Genomic DNA, 25,301 nt, shown 5'->3' with positions numbered 1-25,301 from the left:
TATATTACGATTGGGGTGGGAACCCTATACACAGCAGAAGCCCGGTGTGAACAAATTTGTTCTATATAAGCTAGATTGCAGACATGTGAGCCTTAGTCTCCCACACCTAGACGCCAAAAATTGCTTTGTAATAGCTGATTCAACACTATAGTCAAGATACAGCCTAAAGACAAGACCACAGACACAGCTGTGACTCCTAAAGTGGGTCACTCCCACTCTGAGATGTACAGATTCATTATAAAAGGTCAGCTCTCTCTGGCGCGTGCTGGCAAGCTGGCACACGCACATGGAGTTGAGGGCACCAGGTCGGAAGACTCCAGCTATGAGAGCGGTGCAGACCAGGCCGCCTGCTCTAAATCTCCCGCCACTTTCAGAGAGTTCCTGAAACGAGCTCTATCTCGCTCCTTGGCACTCATAGCATTGGAGCTCAGTGAGATCAAAGCTGATGTCTGACATAAAGGAGACTAGTCGAGTTCCTAGAACAAGGCCATAAAGATCTGCTTGCTTTCTCTCAGGATGGCAGTACAGTGCAATCTGTTAAACTAAGCCCATCTCCTCCTGGAAGACCAGGAGAATCGCATCAGACAGAAGAATGTGCACATCTGAGTCCTTCCCAAGGCCTCCAGCACTGAAGATATCCCCACCACTGTCCGAGAGACTCTTGCTGTACTTCTTGGCTCTCAAAGAGTGGAACAAATTGTTATTAGACATACCCAAAGGGCATTAAAGCCAAAGCCCCCTCCTGGGGAACCACCACGCAACATGTGTGACATAATCAGTTATGTAGACACTATGGTGATTTTGTTAGCTGCAAAAGAAAATCACGAGTTCACCTATGAAGGGGCCTGTTTGTCCACCAGATACACTGCAAAGGAGGAGAAAACTGTCACCCTTAACAAATGCCCTTCGGGCGAAGCATATTCCTTACCGCTATCTTTCTCATTTCCGGAGCAAGCAAGAAAATAGTCATCAGATCTCCTTGCAGCATGGAAACTCCAGTTAAAGTTAAGCATAAACATTATGCACATGGGTAGAAAGGTGGCAAGATCATGACCTCCTTTGTTTAGAAGGCTAGGCAGTGCACCTGTGTTCCAATCACCCTAAAGTCAGCTTTTGACCTCCATGGAAGATATAGTTTCCCAGTTCTCATAGTCTTATTCGCAACATGAAACCTCAACTGACCGGTCCATCTAAAAGCCTTTTTGGAGTCCTTACATTTCCCAAGTTTATCCAATGAGGAGGTGAAGATACTCACTGCCCCAGTCTTGGTAACTAAAATTCAGAGAATTTTGGCCCCTATCCCAACAGGGAACATCCAGGACCTGGCAGCTACCCTATACGTTCTTCCCAGTTCTGGCTACCCCACTTACCGCCTATTTTAATTGACACTTTACTGGAGCACTTTCAGCTCCTCAATCCCAGGAAGCTCATATTAAAACCCTACATAGGGAGCGAAAAGACCCATCTCACTTCTCAACACTGACATCAAGATGTGTGCCAAATTGCTTGCTAAAAGATTGACTGCTCTCTTACCAAAAAGAGTAACGCCTAAACAGTCTGGTTTTGTTTGGCGGCAGGGAGGGCAGAGATAACCCATTTAGGGTCATCCAGGCTATACACTACTCTCACCATGTCAAGGCCCGAATGGTCCTTTTCAGCACTGATGCCGAAAAGGCCTTTGATAGAGTTGATTGGTTATATATGAGACCAGCTCTAACAAAATTTGGTATCCCTTCTATATTCTTAGTGCTTATTTTTGCCTTATATTCTGCCCAGCAGCTAAAATTAGAGTTAATGGCCTCTTGTTGGCACCCTTTATCATTGGTAATGGCACCAGACAGGGAAGCCCACTATCACCCACCCAGCTCATTCTCACTCTGGAGCACCTTATTCAAGCAATACACCAAAACCCCCAGATTAAAGGTTTATCTGTACATAAAGTAGATCACCAAGTTGCTGCTTACGCAGCTTATATACTTCTATTTATCTCTAATCCCTCTCAGGCTTTCTCTACTGTTAAGATGCAGCCGAGCGAAACTTGATGGTTAACGCATTAAGTAAAGAATGGCAATCAGAGTCAATTTTAGCTCGGCTACATCTGTATCTCACTATTTGACAGGTTTGGATTCTTATCCAACTTTAAGATCAATATGTAGAAAGTTGCGGTCTTGGGTGTCCACATCGCACACGGCAGAGATTACAGATGACAGAGATTACAGATCCTATACTCCTGCATGGATTTATCACTGTATCACCTATTTAGGCATCAAACTCTTAGCCAATCCCTCTGAGATTTATAAACCTAATTACATCCTTTTACTTAAAAAGATCTCCTTCCAGTTACACTCTTTGGATATCCCTATGATGTCCTGGATTAGAAGGAAACGCCTATTACCGTATAAACCTTTATTCTTCCATATCTACTCTATGACATCCAGACAGCATCTATTAATGTCCTTTAGTCCTTTTTTCGTAAAATCTGACAGATTTTCTCCTTTTTTTATGGAAAGCGTCTAAGCCACAACTTGTCACTTTATGTGGTAATAGCTTTGGAACACTTTTACTTATCCAAGCCATTCTGAGATTGTTTTCTCGTGACACATTGTACTTCATGATAGTCATAAACTTGAGTCAATATATTACCTTTTTTTTGTTGAAAAAATCCCAAATGTACCAAAAATGTAGAAAAATTCCCAAATGTTCAAATTTCTATTTCTCTTACTTTTATAATAGATAGTGATACCTCATATAATAGTTATTAATTTACATTTCCCATATGTCTACTTCATGTTTGGATCATTTTGAAAAATACATTTTATTTTTTGGGGACGTTAGAAGGCTTAGAAGTTTGGAAGCAAATCTTGAAATTTTTCGGAAAATTTCCAAAACCCACTTTTTAAGGACCAGTTCAGGTCTGAAGTCACTTTGTGAGGCTTACATAATAGAAACCACCCAAAAATGACTCCATTTTAGAAACTACACCCCCGCAAGGGATACAAAACAGATTTTACCAACTTTGTTAACCCTTTAGGTGTTCCACAAGAATTAATGGCAATGGAGATAACATTTCAGAATTTCCCTTTTTTGGCCTTTATATTTTAATCATTTTTTTCCAGTAGCAAAGCAAGGGTTAACAGCCAAATAAAACTCAATATTTATTACCCTGATTCTGCGGTTTACAGAAGCGCCCCACATGTGATCGTAAACTGCTGTACAGGCACACGGCAGGGCGCAGTAGGAAATGAACGCCATATGGTTTTTGGAAGGCAGATTTAGCTGAACTGGTTCTTAGATGCCATGTCCCATTTGAAGCCCCCCTGTTGGACCCCTACAGTAGAAACGCAAAAAAGTGACAACATTTTGGAAACTACGGGATAAGGTGCCAGTTTTATTGGTACTATTTTGAGGTACATATGATTTTTAATTGCTCTTTTATTACGTTTTTTGTGAGGCAAGGTAACCAAAAAATCTATGTTTTGGCACGGTTTTTATTTTTTATTTTTAACAACATTCATCTGACAGGTTAGATCATGCGCTATTTTTATAGAGCAGGTTGTTATGGACGCAATGATATAAAATGTCTACTTTCTATGATGTTTGTTTCAGTTTTACATAATAAAGCATTTTTGAAAACAAAAATTAGGTTTTTGTATCTTCATTTTCTGAACGCCCTATTTTTATTTATTTTTTCTGCCGATCGTCTTGTGCAGGGGCTAGTTTTTTGCAGGAAGAGTTGAAGTTTTTATTGGTACCATTTTTGGGTACATATGATTTTTTGATCATTCATTATTACACTTTATGGGGCAAGGTGACCAAAAAGTTGGTTGTTTTGGCGCAGTTTTTATTTATTTATTTTTACAGCGTTTACTTGAGGGATTAGGTCATGTGTCTTTTTTATAGAGCAGATTGTTACAGACGTGGCAATACCTAATATGTCTACTTTTTCTTATTTATTCAAGTTTTACACAATAATAGCATTTTTGAAACCAAAATAATGATATTTTAGTGTATCCATAGTCTGAGAGCCATAGCTTTTTTATTTTTTGACCGATTCTCTTAGGTAGGGTCTAATTTTTTGCAGGATGAGGTGACAGTCTGATTGGTACTATTTTGGGTTGCATACGCCTTTTTGATCACTTGCTGTTGCAATTTTTGTGATGTAACGTGACAAAAAGAGCTTTTTTTTTTTACACAGTTTTTTTTTATGGTGTTCACCTGAGGGGTTAGGTCATGTGATATTCTTATAGAGCTGGTTGTTACGGATGTGGCTATACTTAATATGTATATATTTTTTTATGTAGTTCACTTTAGCACAATAATAGCAGTTTAGAACCAAAAAAATTATGTTTTAGTGTCTCCATGTTCTGAGAGCTATAGTTATTTATTTTTTTTGGGTGATTGTCTTAGGTAGGAGCTAATTTTTTGCGGGATGAGGTGACGGTTTTATTGATAGTATTTTTTGAGACATATGCCTTTTTGATCGCTTGGTGTTGCACTTTTTGTGATGTAAGGTGCCAAAAATTGCTTTTTTTACACCTTTTTTAATTTATTTTTATGGTGTTTATCGGACAGGGTGGATCATGTGATATATTTATAGAGCTGGTCAATACGGAAGCGGCGATGCCTAATATGTGTGTTTTTTTTCTGTTTTTTATTATAAAATAAGGGGTAAGGGGTGTTTTTTTTTCTTTTTTTCTTTATTAATTGTATTACTCTTATAACACATTTTTTTTTACTTTTTTTCTTTACTTTATTTCTGATGTTCACTTTTGGGGGTCTGATCCCCTCTGCAATGCATTACAATACATCTGTATTGTAATGCATTGCTTGTTCGTGTACTACAGTGAGTAGTACACGAACATGTTGCCTAGGAGACCCAGCCTGAGGCTGGATCTCCTCGGCACCCCCCGTAGAAGGCAGGTCCCGATGCCGTGCAAGGCATTGGGAAGCCTCTGCATGGCATTGTCACGCAACGGGTTCCCACCACAGCAGCACGGGGACTCGATGTGCTCACTCACCCGACACAAACCCCTTCTATGTCGCGGTCAGCGCGGACCGCGGCATAGAAGGGGTTAATCCGCCGGCATCGGCTTTTACAGCAATGCCAGCAGATATAGCAGGGGCCCAGCTACCAGGGACTACCGGGCCCCTGCAGTGATCGCGCGTGCACCGCTCCGGTGCCCGCTCGACCACCATGACGTACTATTACGCAGAGGTTTCCATGACGTAGTAGTACGTCATAGGTCAGGAAGGGGTTAAAATAAGACAGAAAGACAAATATACTACCTAATTAATAAAAACACCAGGAGCAAAGCAAAATGCTGATGTGACCTACATTTCATATTTCCCATAGAGCTAACACAGGATATACCACGAAAGTCTAATATATGCAGGTCCTACTTTTGGAGCCCTAGAATGGGGTCCTCCAATCCCATCTCTATTTTCCCAGTCCCGCTGGCAGGCTGATGGATAGGTTTATGGAAACAGCCGAGATAACTGTGCTATGCTATTGTGCAACTCCCATAGAAGTGAATGGGAGCTGTGAAAACAGCATAACACAGCGAGCTACCTTCTTTCCATAACTTGGAAGTAACTTGTATCCTACTCTCTTTCCATAACTGCATTCACTTCTATGTTGGTTATGGAAAAAAATAGTGCAGCACAGAGCTCAGCAGTTTCCATAAACTCAGCCATCTCTCACAGCCTGGATGTTGTGCACAGCAAGACAGGATGAGGAGGGATGGGGTCAGGTAGGACCCACATCTATCTGACATTTCATACCCTGTTAAAATGGTAGAAAGTTGCCTGTGTCTGTAACGAGCTGAGTGGCATTTTGACAATGTACCTGGTATCTACTTTCAGAAAATGTTTGGATGTTTGGGTATGGAGGTTTAGCTTGAATGTTCTATTTCATAATTTAGATTTTATTTTTAAAGGTCAAAAGCATGAAAACCGCCCCAGCTAACAGAGTTGCAAAACGCCTCAACACCCTGGCAGCAAAGGTTTTAAAAGACATTTCCTTTATTATTTTTTTTGTAAAACACATGCCAAACAATTCAATGAAATAATGCACATATGCATTCCATCTGACTGTCACTTACAGTAGATGTTGACCCACAGCATAATACACCTGTGGATATGAGCGCTTGAGCAGAAACTTGTGCTGAGAACTTGTGCAATTATTGAAAAAAAATTGTTTCCGAAGTATGAAAATGTGTTAGGTGAGAAACGTATTGGAATGTGTTGGGAATTGTTTTTTTCTATGGCTTGTCATTAAAGTATTTTTTTTTTTATTATGGTCAAGGTAATATAGGTGATAGCTGGGAAAGCATGCTATGTTTGTGGCAGAAATGTTTGCCATGCATATATTATGTAATAAACAGACTAGGCATCTATATTACATTAGGTTTCTGCTGTGATTTTCAAGTAAGCCACTGAAATGTTGTATTTACTATGTTGTTAATTACATTTGCTATGTTGCTGTATTGTTTAGTTACATCTATTTTATCTGCCTTTGCAATAGAAACAGAATTAAAGGGAACCTGTCACCATGAAATGCAGGAGCTGAGCACAGTGATTTATAGTTTTGTGGGGAATGATTCAGTAAATCGTGTACTTTATTATTTTAAACCTCTGGTCTTTTTATGCTTAGGAGTCATGTGTGCTGTTCTTAGAGATTGACAACCTTCCCTGTATTCTCAGTCATGCAGATTCGGCTGTCAATCACTGAGTGCCACCACCCACATGACTCCTAAGCATAAAAGAGCAGAGATCTAAATGTATAAACAACAAGTTTTACTGATTCTCTTCTTACAAACTATATATCAATCTGCTAAACTCTTCTTTCTGTATAACATGCTGCCTGCAGGTTGTACTGAATTCTTATGGTGACAGGTTCACTTAAGTCTACATGCACACGACTGTATGTGTTTCGCAGTCCGCAAATTGCAGATCCGCAAAAAAAAAACTGATGACATCCGTATGCCATCTGTTTTTTTTTTTGCGGATACATTGTAACAATGCCTAAGACAGACAAGAATAGGACATGTTATATTTTTTTGCGGGGCTACGGAACGGACATAGGGATGTGGATAGCACATGGTGTGCAGACCGCATTTGTGGATCCGTAATACACGGGCACTGTTCCGTGTGCATTCCGCATCACGAATGCGGACCCATTTACTTCAATGATATAAGAGACAAATATAACTGTTCATATGGTATTTAAAACATGGTAAAGAAGGATCATACACATTTCAGCAAAATTAGCCCAAATCACCATTGTCCAGTCTGTCATTATTTGTAGATGCTGATGGAATTGTTTACAGCAACCAGTGGAAAATGTAACAAAGATCTTAACATCTAAGTGGGAAAGTTGAACTCATATATAGGCACTGTTGTCATACTTCAAGGATCTACTACAGTACTTATTCTTTCAGGTCTCACTGCCCTGTAAGTCCATTAGTCCTGATTCAAGTGACCATCCAGTTCAAGAAAAAAAATCACAATAAAGTGGTTAACTAGGAATTTGATATTGATGGCCTATCCTCATTATCAGGTTATCATTATCAGAGGGTGCTAGGCCAGTGATGTCACAATACATTGGTCACCTGGCCTATTTGCAGGTTAGTCTCATTGAAGTGAAAAAGCATGGGCTGCAATACCAAATACAGCCACTGTAATATGTACGGCACTGTGCTCGGTAAGTTATGAAGAGACTGCGGTGCTTACTGGAACTCCTGTTAGTGCAGCAGCCTCTTCAAACAGCTGATCGGCAGGGTTACTGGGAGTCGCACCTCCGCCAATCTCATATTGATGACCTATCCTGAGGATAGGCCATCATTTTAAAATTCCTCGATAACCCCTTTAACCTGGTGAACTCTTTTGATCTTTTAGATGCAGATCACCTAATTCATGGGCTCCTCATCTGCCATCTACGATAGCCACAATACCTCTCAGAGTTAGATTGGGTATAGGTAGCCCAAGACACTTCCTAATTGTCGAGCCCCACTCTTGGATTGGACAGCACTGTTCACATTAGCAGATCTAGCCAATCCAAGGGCAGCAGGAAGTGTCTTGGGCTACCAACTGCACAGAGGGCATCAGGAAGCCTGAGAAGTGGTGCGATTATCTCGGATGGTAGAAGAGGAGGTGGGAATTCACATGTAAGTGTTCTGCTTGTTCCCCAATTACTATGAATTTATTTTGATGACCTGGAGGGTCAGTTTAAGGCTCCATTCACACGTCCGCAAAATGGGTCCGCATCCTTTCCGCAATTTTGCGGAATGGGTGCGGACCCATTCATTCTCTATGGGGACGGAATGGATGCGGACAGCACACAGTGTGCTGTCTGCAGCCGCAATTGCGGAGCGCGGCCCCGATTTTGGGTCCGCAGCTCCGCAAAAAGATAGAGCATGTCCTATTCTTGTCCGGACAAGAATAGGCATTTCTATGGGGGTGCCGGGCTGGTGTGTTGCGGACCCGCAAATTGCGGGTCCGCAACACACCACGGACGTGTGAATGCAGCCTAAGGCTACATGCACACGATCTGCAAAAAAAACGGATGATGCGGTCTGCAAAAAAAACAGATGATGCTCCGTATGGCATCCGTTTTTTTTGCGGATCCGTTTTTTTTGCGGATCCATTGTAATAATGCCTATCCTTGTCCGCAAACTAGAAAAAAATAGGACATGCACTATTTTTTTTGCGGAGCAACGGAACGGACATACTGATGCGGACAGTACACGGTGTGCTGTAAACGTTTTTTGCGGACCCATTGAAATGAATGGGTCCGTAACCTATCCGCAAAAAAAACGGATCGGACACGGAAACAAAGTACGGTTGTGTGCATGAGGCCTAAAACACATGAACAGATTTACAATCCTTTACTTTAGATGGTGTAAAATTAGGTTGTTAGGCCTGCACCAGATTTATCACAGAGGCTCAGGCTGGAGGATACATCTGGTGCAGTGACACATTTTGTCTCTCTGTACCAACTATTGGTTGGCCTACTTTGTGACAGAATTTTATGCCATAATGGTCATGCAACTTTTGGCAAAAATCCACACATTTTTATCTATGCCCCCTTTTAATGTGAAACAACCCCCTTTACAAGTTAGCCACAAACAATTTATGCCAAAATCTAAGTGCACTTATATTAGTTAATGTGGACCACAGTGATTAGCAGCATTTTCTGTGACATTTCTGCAGTGTTTTTTTTTTGCCAAATTGATATTATAGAGGACCTGTCACCATTCCTGATAAGTCTGTTTTAGTAACAACAGTGGTTCCTCAAGTTACAATAGCCTCAAGGTACATTTTTATCAATATGCAGTGGTATTTCATCATAACTTGAAAGCATACTTAAGGCTACTTACACACTGGCGTTTTGGCTTTCCGTTTGTGAGATCCGTTCAGGGCTCTCACAAGCGATCCAAAACGGATCAGTTTTGCCCTAATGCATTCTGAATGGAAAAGGATCCGCCCAGAATGCATCAGTTTGCATCAGTTCAGTCTCCATTCCGCTTTGGAGGGGGACACCAAAACGCTGCCTGCAGGGTTTTGGTGTCCGTCTGGCGAAACTGAGCCAAACAGATCCGTCCTGGCACACAATGTAAGTCAATAGGAACGGATGCATTTTCAGTGACACAATCTGGCACAATAAAAAACGGATCCGTCTCCCATTGACTTTCAATGGAGTTTATCGCTGACACGTCTTGGCTATGTTACAGATAATACAAACAGATCTGTTCATGACGGATGCATGCGGTTGTATTATTGTAACGGATCCGTTTTTGCAGATCCATGACGGATCCACAGAAAAACACGAGTGTGAAAGTAGCCTAACGTGCAACGTCACAGTCACTGCTGACCTGTGGCAAGTATGACTGGATGATCTAACCAATCAATGTGGCCATTTCACTGGTATTGTTCTACCTATGTTGGTGGTTTAGTAGTGCCTTTATACGGTACTGTGCAGAACTACATGTTCTGTTCTGCACTCTGTACTTCTCCTTTAGACACCAGGTGAAGATGGGTCCACATTATTTTCCTGGTACATACATACTGTACAGGATCCTTAAGAAGCTCCTATCTTCAGCATAGAAAGTGATTTGCAGCTAGGGATGGACGAACATCGGCCGGGACGATTTGCGAACGCAATCGCGCGAACGCGATCAAATGTTCATGAACCACAAGATTGCGGCGGGCCCTATTCACTTTAATGGCAGGCGAACCTGAAAAACCTTCAGGTCACATTTGCAGCCACCAAATACTTACTAGAAGTGCACAAAAATTAAAAACATGGCTAACGAAATCCCCCCTCTTGAATAAACCCCAAATGATAATAGGTGAAACTCGAAAACACGTGGTCGTCACAGGTGTTGAAATCCTCCGAGGCCCCAACAATTAGGCATTCACCATACAGAAAAGATCAAGTGATTATGTGGCTGGAGGTATATTAGACAGTCAATGGATATCAATTTTACTGCAGGCCAGTGGACTACAGGCCCCAAAAATTATTAATTCACTGTACAGAAAAGAACAAGTGATTATGTGGCTGGAGGTATATTAGAGGGTCAATAGATATCAATTTTACAGAAGGCCAGTGGACTACAGGCCCCAAAAATTATTCATTCACCCTACAGAAAAGAACAATTGATAATGTGGCTGGAGGTACATTAGGTAGTTTTACTGTTGGCCAGTTAGATTACAGGCCCCAAAAATTATGCATTCGAAAGTAGAGAAAAGAACAAGTGATTATGTGGCTGGAGGTACATTAGGCAGTCACCGTATAACAATTTTACTGATGGCCAGTTAGATTACAGGCCCCAAAAATTATGCATTCACCGTACAGAAAAGAACAAGTGATTATGTGGCTTGAGGTATATTAGACGGTCATTGGATATCAATTTTACTGCAGGCCAGTGGAGTACAGGCCCCAAACATTAGGCATTCATCGGACAGAAAACATCAAGTGACTATGTGGCTGGAGGTACATTAGGCGGTTACCGTATAATAATTTTACTGTTGGCCAGATACATTAAAGGCCCCTAAAATTATGCATTGAACGTATAGAAAAGATCAAGTCATTATGTTGCTGGAGGTACATTAGCCGGTAACCGTGTAACAATTTTACTGTTGGCCAGTTAGATTACAGGCCCTAAAAATTATGCATTCACCGTACAGAAAAGATCAAGTCATTATGTGGCTTGAGGTATATTAGACGGTCAATGGATATCAATTTTACTGCAGGCCAGTACAAACACATATGTTTAAAAGAACTAAAAATATAAAATTGGATTTCAAAACGTGGCTAATGAAATCCCCCCTCTTGAAAAAAACCTCAATGGTAATAGGTGAAATTGAATTAAATGTGGTCGTCACAGGTGTTAAATTCCTCCAAGATCCATACCTCATTAATTTTTAGAAATGTGAGGTAGTCCACACTGTTGTGAGCTAGGCGAGTGCGCTTATTGGTCACGATCCCCCCTGCTGCGCTGAACGTCCTTTCGGACAGGACACTCGACGAGAGGCAAGCCAAGAGATCCATGGCAAATTGTGCCAGGTCTGGCCACAGGTCAAGCCTGCACAACCAGTAGTCAAGGGGTTAACCCGATGTAGTCGGACACATGTCGGTCCCTGAGGCTGGATTTGGAGGGTGGATGTCGATGGGTTGGCTGCAAGAATGATCTCATATCCGAAGTAACCAACACATCTTTAAACCGACCTCTTCTTGCATGCGCGGTAGGATTGGTACACGCAACCGTTTCTCTGTGGGTGGAAATTCCTCTGCCAGCGCCCGCAACAGCAGAATGCAGCATCTCTTGAAGCAAGGAATGGAAATGCTGCTTTCTGACAGCCCTCTGTGATGCTGGTAACATGTCCGCCATTTTGTGCTTGTACGGGAGGTCTAAGTACGTTGCCACCCAGTACTGGTCCTTGCCCTTTATGCTTTTTATATGGGGGCCCCCCTTCAAACACTGGAGCATTTGCACTAAATTGGAAGTGGTGGAGCGGCCTAACTCCTGATCATCGCCCAGGAGAATGTCATACTTGGTCTCCTCCCCCATCCATGGACAACACCAGGGATCCCAGAAAAGTTTAAAGCTTGCTCTTCTTACTCCTCCTCTTCAGACTCCTGCTGACTTGTCTCAGATGGAGTAGTTCCTCTTGGGAATTCATTCAGCATTGCGACCCTCATCTTCCTGCTCTGGCTCCTTGATGGATTGATCAATGATAAGACGCAATGCATGCTCCAGAAGGAAGGCGTAAGGTACGATGTCACTGATGGCGCCCTGGCTGCGACTGACTAGTTTGGTGATCTCATCAAATGGCCGCAGAAGTCTGCATGCGTCGTGCATGAGCAGCCACTGGCGTGGTGAATAAAACCAAGCTCCCCAGAACCTGTCCTGCCGCAGAGTTCGTACAGGTAGTCTTTAACGGCACGTTTCTGCTGGAGCAGCCTATCAAGCATATACAATGTGGAGTTCCAGCGCGTCGGGCAGTCACAAATCAGACGTCTGACGGGCAAGTGTTGTTTCCGCTGAACGTCAGCAAGGCGAGCCATGGCTGTGTAAGATCTTCTAAAATGGCCAGAGATTTTCCTGTACCCCTGGACCCTGGGGTATTTGGCAACGAATCACTGCACGACTAAGGAAGTGTGCCATGCACTGCTCGTGTGTCATTTTGCCCTATTTCAGTGCGCTCAGAAGATTGGCACCGTTTTAGCACACCACTTTACCAACTGTCAAATTGAGCGGGGTTAGCCACTGATCGAACTGTGACCACAGAGCTGAAAGGAATGCAGGACCGGTGTGGCTCTTGGCTTACAGGCACAACAGCCGCAGCACAGCATGGCAACGTTTCACCTAGCACGTCAAATAGGTTCTGGGGAGCTGGGGGGGTGCAGCAGAAGAGGCGGTAGCAGTGGAAAAGGAGGAGTCAGCCGAGGAGAAGACGGAGGATGGAGTAGGAGTAGGAGAAGAAGAGCCAGGCCTGCATGCAATCCGTGGCGGTAACATCAAATCCACACGGGTACCACGGGTTGCATTCTCGACAGCCGTCAGAAGGTTCACCCAGTGGGCAGTAAAAGTTATGTACCTTCCCTGCCCGTGTTTGCTAGACCACGTGTCTGTGGTCAGATGTATCTTGGCACCGACACTGTGTGCCAGAGATACATTCACTTGCCGCTGAACATGGCCACATAGCTCTGGAATGCCCTTCTGGGAGAAATATTTCCTTCCGGGGACCTTCCATTGCGGTGTGCCAATGGCCACAAATTTTCTAAAGGCCTCCGAGTCCACCAGTTTATATGGCAGTAGTTGGCTAGCTAGCAGTTCTGACAAGTCGGCGGTCAGCCGTTGGGAAAGAGGACTATCCGGCGTCATCAACTTTTTACGTTTCGAACATTTGGGCCACGGAAGCTTGCCTTTTACCAGATGAACACGACGACAGCACGGTGGAAGGTGGAGTGGAGGACAAATGGGAGGAGAAGGAGAAGAGGCAAGACGTGGAGCGTCGGGAGTGTGGCTTTGTGGGTTCTGACTGTGTTGCTCCTATTAGGCTGCATATGGCAGCACTATTTTTAGCAGCGGACACGTTAAAAAAGCCCACACTGCGAAGGAGCCGGCATCCTGGGAGCACCAGATGTGATCGTGCATGGTGGATGTCTCGCTCCAGATACATTTGCAGTCTGTTTTTTGCCTCTGTGCAATGCAAGTTCTGCCTGCTTCTCTGTCACGGTAGGTAAGATAAGGGAAGGAAACAGAACACGACAAGGCAAACAAAACAACTGACTAGGCCCCAAATGCTAGGGAACAAAGGGGTAACCTCATAGTAATCCCTAAAACACTCTCCCTAAGCTGCTATGCCCATGTGCATATCTCGATGGTAGATATGCACATACCCATGTACCTAAGATTATAACACACTGAACCAAACCCTCAGCTGTAGTGAAGAGGGAAAAAGACACCAGCTCCTTCAATAACCGAAGGAGCTAGCGTCACCATAGAGGCCTAGTAAAAACAGAGACAGAAGGAAAAAGGGAAAAGGACTTATCTAGAGATGTGTTGGAGCAGACCATCCACCAAACTTCCAGAGCTCACACAAGGCAGAACTTTAACCCGCAAAGGCTATAGGGAGAGGCAGGAATATCTAGCCTCACCAATTACCTAAAGAACAACACTTGGGAGGAGGTGGGATTCAGTTCTAACCCACAACAAAACAAACTGTCAGATCGAGTCACGTGCAGATCTGACATATCTCCTCAGAACACCCACAGGGCAGGGCGTGACAGTACCCCCCCCCCCCCCCCACGGGTGATCTCCGGACATCCAGGTCCAACTTTATCCGGGTGTGCCCTGTGAAAGGCATTGACAAGGTGGCTAGCATTAACATCGATAGCCAGAACCCACATTCTTTCCTCGGGACCATATCCCCTCCAATGCACCAGGTACTGAAGGGAACCCCGAAGAACACGTGAGTTGAGAATTCTAGAGATCTGAAATGACAGATTACCATCAACCAAAACAGGAGGAGGAGGCAAAGGAGATGGTTCCACAGGTTCCACATATTTCTTTAACCAGGACCTGTGAAACACATTATGGATCTTCCAGGCCTGCGGAGGTTCCAGACGAAATGCCACCGGATTGACAATGGCCGAGATTTTGTAAGGGCCAATAAATCTTGGACCCAATTTCCAATAGGGTACCTTCAGCTTAATGTTTTTAGTGGACAACCACACCAAATCACCCACACACAGGTCCGGACCAGTCATACGTCTCTTGTCAGCCATCCGTTTATATCTTTCACCCATTTTTTAAAAATTTACTTGGATCTTCCGCCAGATAGATGACAAATAGGAAGAGAATCTCTCCTCTTCCGGTATCCCAGAAGATTCGGTCCCAGAAAAAGTACGAAACAGGGTGAAAACCATATGGACCAAAAAATGGTGACTTATCAGTTGACTCCTGCCTACGGTTATTCAAGGCAAACTCAGCTAAAGACAAGAACGAGGACCACTCATCCTGATTATCAGTGACAAAACACCTCAAATAGGTCTCCAGGTTTTGGTTAGCGCGCTCAGTTTGACCATTCGACTGAGGATGAAAAGCCGAAGAGAAAGACAACAGAATACCCAGACGAGAACAAAACGCCCTCCAAAACCTGGAAACAAACTGAGTCCCCCTATCAGACACCACATCAGAGGGAATGCCATGTAATTTCACAATGTTATCAATAAAAACCTGAGCGAGAGTTTTTGCATTGGGCAAACCTGATAATGGTACAAAGTGAGCCATCTTGCTGTAGTGGTCCACTACCACCAAAATCACAGTTTTCCCAGAGGAACTCGGCAAATCAGTAATGAAGTCCATGGACAAATGCGTCCAAGGACGAGATGGGATGGACAAAGGAAGAAGAGATCCTGATGGCCGAGTGTGAGCCACTTTCGTGCACAGGTCTCACAAGCTGCTACATAACCCTCAACACTTTTACGCAACCCTGGCCACCAGAATCTCCGGGAAATAAGATCTACAGTGGATCTACTTCCAGGATGTCCCACAAGTACAGTATTGTGATGTTCCTTGAACACCCTGTATCGCAGTTCAGAAGGATCAAGCAACTTGCCTGGAGGACAAGAATCAGGTACCTCCTCTTGAGCCCCCAACATTTCCGTCTCCAACTCGGGTAAAGAGCGGAAACCACCACCCCATCAGCCAAAATCGGAGCGGGATCCTCAGAATGCCCCCCCCCCCCGGAAAGCTACGTGACAACGCATCTGCTTTGACTGTTTTAATCCCAGGGCGATGACCATCTAGCCTGCCTAGGATTTAAACGCTTTGCAGATTGCAGGTAAGCCAGATACTTATGGTCAGTAAATACCGTAATCGGATGGGTAGCCCCTTCTAGCCAATGACGCCACTCTTCAAAGGCCAATTTGATGACCAACAACTCTCTATTCCCAACATCATAATTTATTTCGGCGGCTGAGAGTTTCTTGGAGAAAAAAGCACACGGGCGCCATTTGCTAGGAGAGGTACCCTGCGACAAGACTGCTCCGACTCCCACTTCTGACGCATCAACCTCCACAATGAAGGATTGAGACACATCAGGTTGCATCAGAATGGGAGCAGAAGCAAAACATTTCTTAATAGCAGAAAAAGCCTGAAATGCCTAATCCGACCAGACAAAGAAGCGCCCTTCCTAGTCATATCTCTCAAAGGTTTGACAATGGTGGAATAATTCAGGATGAATTTTCTGTAGTAATTAGTATATCACACCAGTTGCAATTAGTTGTTCCAATAGCGTTTGTCCCTCTGTATAGCTGCGGTATCGCAGCAGAACTGCACACAATTGCTGCACAATACAAATGCACTATATTGAAAGTATATTATAGGTATATCACACCCCTGCCTCAATTAGTTTTGTTTGGGGGCAACTGGAATATCACACCAGTTGCAATTAGTTGTTCCAATAGCATTTGTCCCTCTGTATAGCTGCAGTATCGCAGAAGAACTGCACACAACTGCTGCACAATACAAATGCACTATATAGAAAGTATATTATAGGTATATCACACCCCTGCCTCAATCAGTTTTTTTGGGGGGCAACTGATATATCACACCAGTTGCAATTAGTTGTTCCAATAGCGTTTGTCCCTCTGTATAGCTGCGGTATCGTAGCAGAACTGCACACAATTGCTGCACAATACAAATGCACTATATAGAAAGTATATTATTCGTATATCACACCCCTGCCTCAATTCGTTTTTTTGGGGGGCAACTAGTATATCACACCTGGAATATCACACCAGTTGCAATTAGTTGTTCCAATAGCGTTTGTCCCTCTGTATAGCTGCGGTATCTCAGCAGAACCGCACACAACTGCTGCACAATAGAAATGCACTATATAGAATGTATATTATAGGTATATCACACCCCTTCCTCAATCAGTTTTTGGGCAACTGGTATAGCACACCAGTTGCAATTAGTTGATCCAATAGCGTTTGTCCCTCTGTATAGCTGCAGTATCTCAGCAGAACCGTATCATGGGTCAAAGTTCTGCACAATGCAAAAGAATATGGCGCTGGCGGACATAGCCATATGTTCGCCTGCTCGGCGAACCACGAATGAGCAAAATTTGCCGCGAAACGACCGCCGGGTGAACCGCAAGACCATCTCTATTTGCAGCTATGCCTGACTGTTGTATGTAAGCACTTGCTTTATCTGTAGTAGTGACCTGTTTAATTCTCTTTACTCTTCATTTTCTGTTATGTCTGTATTGTGCCATTTTTTTATTTTTCCTTCTAGAACTTTATGAATGAATCGCCAGGAGTCTGCAAGGTCCTTCTGGGCGTGTCCCTGAAGAGGCTGACACTTGTGGCACTGATTAGATAGTGTCAGGAGAGGTGACATATCTTCTTTAAAATACTAAAAGGAATCAATAAAGGCCATGCAAAAATTTCACACCAATAGCTTTTTCGTGTCTTTTAAAACGCAGCACAATAATGTGTAAATGCGTCCTTAAAACTTTGCAATTTCATCTGAAACACAGCACACATTGCAAAAGAAGATTGTATTGAAGAATGCAGTTGTTTCCCTGGCACATGTGCATCAGAGCTGCAACTGGACAGATGCACAGCATTAAAACCCCACAAACTGGGAAGGGAACCCCATCTAAGATTTTGAAAGAATCACATAAGGGTACTTTCACACTTGCGGCAGAGGATTCCAGCAGGCAGTTCTGTCGCCGAAACTGCCTGCCGGATCCGGCAATCCGGACGCAAACTGACGCAATATGTCAGACGGATTCGGATGCGGATCTGTCTGACAAATGCTTTGCAATACCGGATCCGTCTCTCCGGTGTCATCCGGAAAAACTGATCCAGTATTCATTTACTTTTTGCATTTTTAAAGGTCTGAGCATGCGATAAGCCGGATCCGTTTTGCCCCAACACTTAATGCCGGATCCGGCACTAATATACTTCAATGTAAATTAATGCCGGATCCTGCATTTCAGCAAGTGTTCAGTATTTTTTATTTTTTTTTTAACAAATCTTTATTTAATATTTTCATCATATGAAAGACATTAATAAAGTGCATGTCCGATAATAAATGATAACATAACAAAATGGTATAAAATGGTACATCCTTGGTCTGATACAGATTTTACAAGATACACATTTGATATCAAAAGAGTAGGTTCTTGATAAACGCGTAATAGTTTCAATGGCATGAAAATTACATTCACAAGAAATAGAATACATCTATATGATCCGATCCACGTTTTAATAAAGAAGTGGATGAGAACATACAAGGATACATATAACCTGTTTTACCCAATAATTATTGGCTGAATAGCGTCTTTACAAATATTAACACCACCTCAATGTATTATCTCTCCCCCCAAAACGTAGCATATGTCTATATATGAAGTTGGCATCAGTTAATTTCAGTTAATTTCCATTGTTAGGAGTAGGTGCTAGCTGAGATGTTAAGAAATTTGAACAACTAGCTCGCCACTTCAGCCATGGATCCCACACACGCAAATGTTTGTCATGGGACAAAGATTCCCAACTGGACATCTCTTCCAACAGGCGAATCTCCTGAACTTTATGTATCCAATCTGTTATCCCCGGTATTTTATTGGTGAGCCAAAACATTGGAATCAGCAGTTTTGCCGCAGCTATTAGAGAAGACAACAGGGAATGCTTGGTAAGTATACATTTTTCACTGGACAAGTTTAGCAGTACCACTAAGGGGGGTCAGTGGTGGTGAGGAGGGAACCATGTCTAGGACACATTTAGAAATCATATCCCAGAATGGGGATATCAGGGGACAGGTCCACCAGATATGGATTAGAGTTCCCCTACATCTCCAGCACCGATCCGAATGTGAGGGGTCCATGGTACGAAGTTTCGCAGGTGTATTGTACCACCTGGTCACCAATTTATAAGCGTTCTCTTGGACCCTAATACATCTGGAGTATCCATGAGAGTGACATAAAATCTTATCTACTGTACTATCATCGAAGGTGATATTCAAATCCTTTTCCCAATTGGATATAAAGCAGGGTCTGTTAGGGCCTACGTCATCTAGTAATTTGTTATATATCTTGGAAATGCATCCTTTTTTGCCCACTTGGTGTACTAACAGCGAGTCGTACCAAGTGGGATCAAGCTAATTAGGGGTGCAAGCTAGGTATTGAGTGCAAACTCTCAAAAGCTGTGAATAGTGTATGGTTGACCATGGAATGTGAGGGAAATTTGATTTCATGCTTTGAATGGAAGGGACTGTCCTATTTTTCAAAATATCTCCTATTGCCACAGAACCTAACTGTCATGGTCTTACCTGCTTGCTGCTCTCCTTCGTTTGACATGTGCTGGCGGCCATCTTGGGTCCTGGGTTTCTTGTAGCCTTCCACCCTGCGGCTCCTCCTTCCCCTGGGAGGAGCTGGATGCCTAGCTCATATATATAGGAGGTCTGTGGCTTCAGTTCCTTGCTTGGTCCTCTTGTGTTCACATGCTTCTAAGACTGCTGCTGCTTCTGGTTCCTGATCCTGGCTTCGTCTGACTACCCTTCTGGTTCCTGACCTCTGGCTTCGCAAAGACTCTGCTCGGTTTCACCATCCGTTTGGACTTTTGCTTTACAGCTTTATTTTCAATAAAGCCTTCTATTTTCACTTATCTCTTGTTGTACGTCTGGTTCATGGTTCCGTGACATTAGGACCAAGCCATGAATTCTGACGGTACAGGGCCATCCTCGCTACCCACGCTGGTTGCCAGACTTGATCAGCAGGATCACCTGTTGGGTCGGTTCGCTGTGGCGTTGCAAACCCTGCTTGAACGCACGGCTCATTTCGCTCCCGTTGCCGATGGGTCGGTTGTCGCTCCTGGGCTCGCTCCTACTGCCGCTCCGGTTGTTGCGCCAGAGTCTACCCCGACACCTGTTGTTGCGCCTGCGGTGTTTCGGGGTATGACCGGTTCTGCCCCTCTTCCACAGCGCTTTGGGGGAGAGCCAACTCAGTGCCGAGGTTTCCTTAACCAGGTGGGCATTTATTTCGAGTTGCTGCCACATGCCTTTCCTACTGAGAGATCAAAGGTGGGCTTCTTGATCTCGCTGCTCTCGGACAAGGCCTTGGCCTGGGCCAGCCCTTTATGGGAGAACAACAATCCGGTGGTTGCCGAGTTTTCCGGTTTTGTTGCTTCTCTTCGGAAGGTATTCGATGTGCCGGCTCGTGCTGCCTCTGCTGCGAAGCTCCTTATGTCCATCAGACAGGGTTCACGATCCGTAGCTGAATACGCCATTGAGTTTCGTACCCTGGCAGCAGAGGTGGGCTGGAATAATGAGGCTCTGGTCGCTGCTTTCTCTCATGGTCTCTCGGATGCCTTGAAGGATGAGGTTGCAGCTAAGGACCTACCAGTTGAGCTCGAGTCTCTTATTTCTTTCCTGATTTTGATTGACACCAGACTCAGGGAGAGACCTTCCTTTAAGGAGAACCTGCGGAGGTCTTCTAACAGATTGGTGCCTACGTTTGCTGTCCCACCCGTGCCTCCCTCTCCTCCCACGCCTCCTGGGGATGACTTGTCTGGGGGTGAACCCATGCAGCTGGGGTTTGCTCGCCTGTCCGAGGGGGAGAGGGCACTCCGGAGACGCGAGGGCCGATGCATGTACTGTGGTCTCGGTGGGCATTTTCGGTTGGCATGTCCGAACCGTCCGGGAAACGCTCGTACCCTGAGATCCTGTCGGGGGCAGATCTTGGGTGGAGTCTCCTCGTCCCCGGTTTCCCGTGTTGACAAACCACTGATCACTGTTGTCCTCTCCTGGGTCGGGGGCTCGGTGACGACCCAGGCGTTGGTGGACTCTGGTGCTGGTGGTTTGTTCATTGATAGTGTGTTCGCTGCCGCCAATTCCATTCCTCTGCAGGCTCGAGGTTCCCCACTGGCTCTTGAGGCGATAGACGGCAGACCCCTTCTGCCGCCACACGTGACTCATGAGACCCTTCCAGTGGGGATAGCCATTGGTGCCGTTCACAGAGAGTCGGTCTGCCTCCAGGTTATTTCGTCTCCACACTACTCGGTGGTCTTGGGGTACCCCTGGCTCCAGAAGCATAATCCGACTTTCGATTGGAGATCGGTCGAGATCCTCTCGTGGTCACCGCAGTGTGGGGCTAGTTGCATCCATGGGTCTGTCAAGTTGCTGTGTACTTCCTCGGACTCTCTGTTGCCTCCTGAATACGAGGAGTACCGGGATGTATTCGATAAGGTGCGCGCGGTTGCCCTACCTCCGCACCGCCCATACGATTGTGCCATAGAGTTACAATCTGGTGCCGTTCCTCCTCGTGGCAAAGTCTATCCACTGTCGGTAGCGGAGAATGAGGCCATGGAGGAGTACGTGAGGGAGGCGCTTTCACGCGGACACATTCGCAAATCTTCGTCCCCGGCAGGGGCTGGATTTTTCTTTGTGAAAAAGAAGGGCGGTGAGTTGAGGCCTTGCATCGATTACAGGGGTCTCAATCGCATCACGATCAAGAACGCTTACCCGATACCCTTGATTTCCGAGCTGTTCGATCGCCTTAAAGGGGCCACGGTCTTTACCAAACTCGACCTGAGGGCGGCATATAACCTGGTAAGGATCAAGGCGGGCGATGAGTGGAAGACCGCGTTTAACACCAGGACCGGTCATTACGAATCCTTGGTTATGCCCTTTGGGTTGTGCAATGCGCCCGCAGTCTTTCAGGAATTCATCAACGATGTTTTCCGTGACCTGTTGCAGCAGTGTGTGGTGGTCTATTTGGATGACATCTTGGTATATTCTGAATCCATGGAGGCCCACATTCTGGATGTCAGACGAGTGTTGCAACGGTTACGAGAGAACAAGCTGTTCGGTAAGCTTGAGAAATGCGAATTTCACCGATCCCAGGTAACCTTCTTAGGTTACATCATTTCCGCTGAGGGGTTCTCCATGGATCCTGAGAAGGTTTCGGCTGTCTTACAGTGGCCCCAGCCCAGTGGTCTTCGTTCCCTGCAGCGCTTTTTGGGCTTCGCCAATTATTATCGGAAGTTCATCAGGGACTTTTCCATGCTGGCCAAGCCTCTCACGGATCTGACCAGGAAGGGCAGTAATTCCCAGGTCTGGCCGCTCGAGGCCATCCGAGCTTTTGAGGCCCTAAAGTCCGCCTTTGTGTCGGCTCCGATTCTGTCGCATCCCAACCCTGGGTTGCCCTTTGTCCTCGAGGTGGACGCGTCTGAGACGGGAGTAGGCGCCCTTCTGTCTCAGCGTAGAACACCAGAGGGTCCTCTGCTTCCTTGTGGGTTTTACTCCCGGAAACTGTCTTCCGCGGAGTGCAACTATCAGATTGGTGACAGGGAGTTATTGGCCATCGTGCAGGCCCTTAAAGAATGGAGGCACTTGCTCGAGGGTTCGGTGGTTCCGGTTCTCATCCTGACGGACCACAAGAATCTGACCTACCTTTCTGAGGCCAAGAGATTGACACCCCGTCAGGCCAGATGGGCTCTGTTCTTGTCACGTTTTAATTACGTGGTCTCCTACCTACCCGGTTCCAAGAACATCAGGGCGGATGCCTTATCACGGCAGTACTCCGAGCTGTCCAGGGAGGAGTCGATTCCGACTTCGGTCATACCTCCGAATCAGATCCTGGCCGCCATTCGCACCAGCCTGATCTCTCCCCTGGGTGAGCAGATTTTGGCGGCTCAATCTGGTGCTCCCTCTGGGAGACCCAACGGCAGATGTTTTGTGCCTGAGGAGTTGCGCACTCGGTTGTTGCGAACCTACCATAACTCCAAGACCGCGGGGCATCCTGGAAAGAATCAGCTGTCCTGGGCTGTTTCACGTCTGTTCTGGTGGCCTTCCCTACGTTCCGACATCGCCGCATATGTAGCGGCATGCTCCGTTTGTGCCCAGAGTAAGTCCCCTCGGCACCTTCCGTTGGGCCTTCTGCAACCCATAGCCACCGGGGAGCGCCCATGGTCACACCTGGGGATGGATTTCATTGTGGACCTCCCTGCATCCCGAGGCCATACGGTCATTCTCATGATTGTGGATCGGTTTTCCAAAATGTGCCACTGTGTTCCTCTCAAGAAGTTACCCTCTGCACAAGAGTTGGCCACGATTTTTGCCAGGGAGGTCTTCCGGTTGCACGGTTTGCCTAAGGAGATTGTGTCGGATCGGGGGAGTCAGTTTGTGTCCAGGTTCTGGCGCGCCTTTTGCTCCCAGTTGGGGATTCATCTCTCCTTCTCCTCGGCCTACCACCCTCAGTCCAATGGGGCCGCAGAACGATCCAATCAGGCCTTGGAGCAATTCCTTCGTTGCTATGTCTCCGATCACCAAGACAATTGGGTTGACCTCCTGCCTTGGGCTGAGTTTGCCAGGAACACGGCGGTGAACTCTTCCTCTGGGACGTCTCCCTTCATGGCCAATTATGGGTTCCAACCTGCCGTGTTACCGGAGGTATTCTCTCCCCAGGATATTCCGGCTGTGGAGGATCACCTTTCCGTCCTACGTGCTTCTTGGGTACAGATCCAGAAGTCCCTTGAGGTCTCTGCGCAGCGCCAGAGATTCCAGGCTGATCGCAGACGAGCGCCTGCTCCTTCCTACCAGGTCGGAGACCGTGTATGGTTGTCCACCCGCAACCTCAACCTTCGAGTGCCCACTCCCAAGCTGGCGCCTCGCTTTGTTGGTCCCTTCCGAGTGCTTCGCAGGGTAAACCCGGTAGCCTATGCCCTTGCGCTTCCTCCTGGCATGCGGATCTCCAACGTGTTTCATGTCTCCCTGTTGAAGCCACTGGTGTGTAATCGTTTCACTTCCTCGGTTCCTCGGCCTCGTCCGGTCCAAGTGGGCAATCGTGAGGAATATGAGGTGAGCAATATCCTGGACTCACGCCTGGTCCGCGGTCGGTTGCAGTTTTTGGTCCATTGGCGTGGTTATGGTCCAGAGGAGCGTTCCTGGGTTCCCTCCGCAGATGTCCATGCTCCTGCCTTGCTCCGAGCCTTCCACGCACGCTTCCCTCAGAAACCGTTTTGTGCTCCGCGGAGGAGGGGCCCTTGAGGGGGAGGTACTGTCATGGTCTTACCTGCTTGCTGCTCTCCTTCGTTTGACATGTGCTGGCGGCCATCTTGGGTCCTGGGTTTCTTGTAGCCTTCCACCCTGCGGCTCCTCCTTCCCCTGGGAGGAGCTGGATGCCTAGCTCATATATATAGGAGGTCTGTGGCTTCAGTTCCTTGCTTGGTCCTCTTGTGTTCACATGCTTCTAAGACTGCTGCTGCTTCTGGTTCCTGATCCTGGCTTCGTCTGACTACCCTTCTGGTTCCTGACCTCTGGCTTCGCAAAGACTCTGCTCGGTTTCACCATCCGTTTGGACTTTTGCTTTACAGCTTTATTTTCAATAAAGCCTTCTATTTTCACTTATCTCTTGTTGTACGTCTGGTTCATGGTTCCGTGACACTAACGCCCTCCATAGACCCAAATCATCTTGGAAACACTGAGCTACCAGGTATGGGACATAGCAAGTGGGAGTGAACGGAGAAAGGCAAGGGGAAGAGCGCAAGAGTGGTGATACTTTAGACCATGTGTTCATAACTCCCCTCAGGGGATCTAGACCTTTTTTACCCATGTTGTTATTCATTGCTAGTTTAGGATCCCATAAGGTTGCTACTCCCCCAGGGCCTAATAAACTTCTAGCTAATCTGCAACCTAGTTCGGTGTTCATAGGGTTGCTAATTTCAGAGTGTAATCTGAGTTGAATAGCTCTGTAATATGCAGCCACATCCGGAAGTCCGAAACCTCCTTTAAATATAGGTTTAGTGAGAACCTTATACGCCAACCTGGGTCTGCAGCCACCCCACACAAATGAGGAAAAAAGACTACGTACCCTTGCCAAAAATGACTGGGGTAGGGGTATAGGCAAGGTCTGTAGAGTATACAGCAACTTAGGCAGAATGTATGTCTTTAATAAGTTTTTCTCCCTAGCCATGACAGAAAGGGGATCTTTATTTCAGCTAATTGTTGTTTAATACTGGCAAGAAGTGGCGAGTAATTTTGGTGGAACAATTGGCTAGGATCTTTTGTTACGTTAATACCCAGATATTTAATATGTGATTTGTTCCATTTAAACGGGAATTCCTTCTCAAACTTTTCCACGGATGATTGGGAGATGTTTATACCCAATGCCGTGCATTTGGAAAGATTAATTTTAAAATTGGACAAGGAGCCATAGTTATCCAATTGTTTTAAGAGAGCCGGTAATGCCTCTTCAGGTTTTGTTAGAAAGATAAGCATATCATC

This window comes from Bufo bufo, chromosome 3 (genome assembly GCF_905171765.1).
Source record: "Bufo bufo chromosome 3, aBufBuf1.1, whole genome shotgun sequence".
Taxonomy (NCBI): Eukaryota; Metazoa; Chordata; class Amphibia; order Anura; family Bufonidae; genus Bufo; species Bufo bufo.
The sequence above is the reverse complement of the archived record's forward strand: the minus strand, read 5'-3'. Positions refer to the sequence as shown.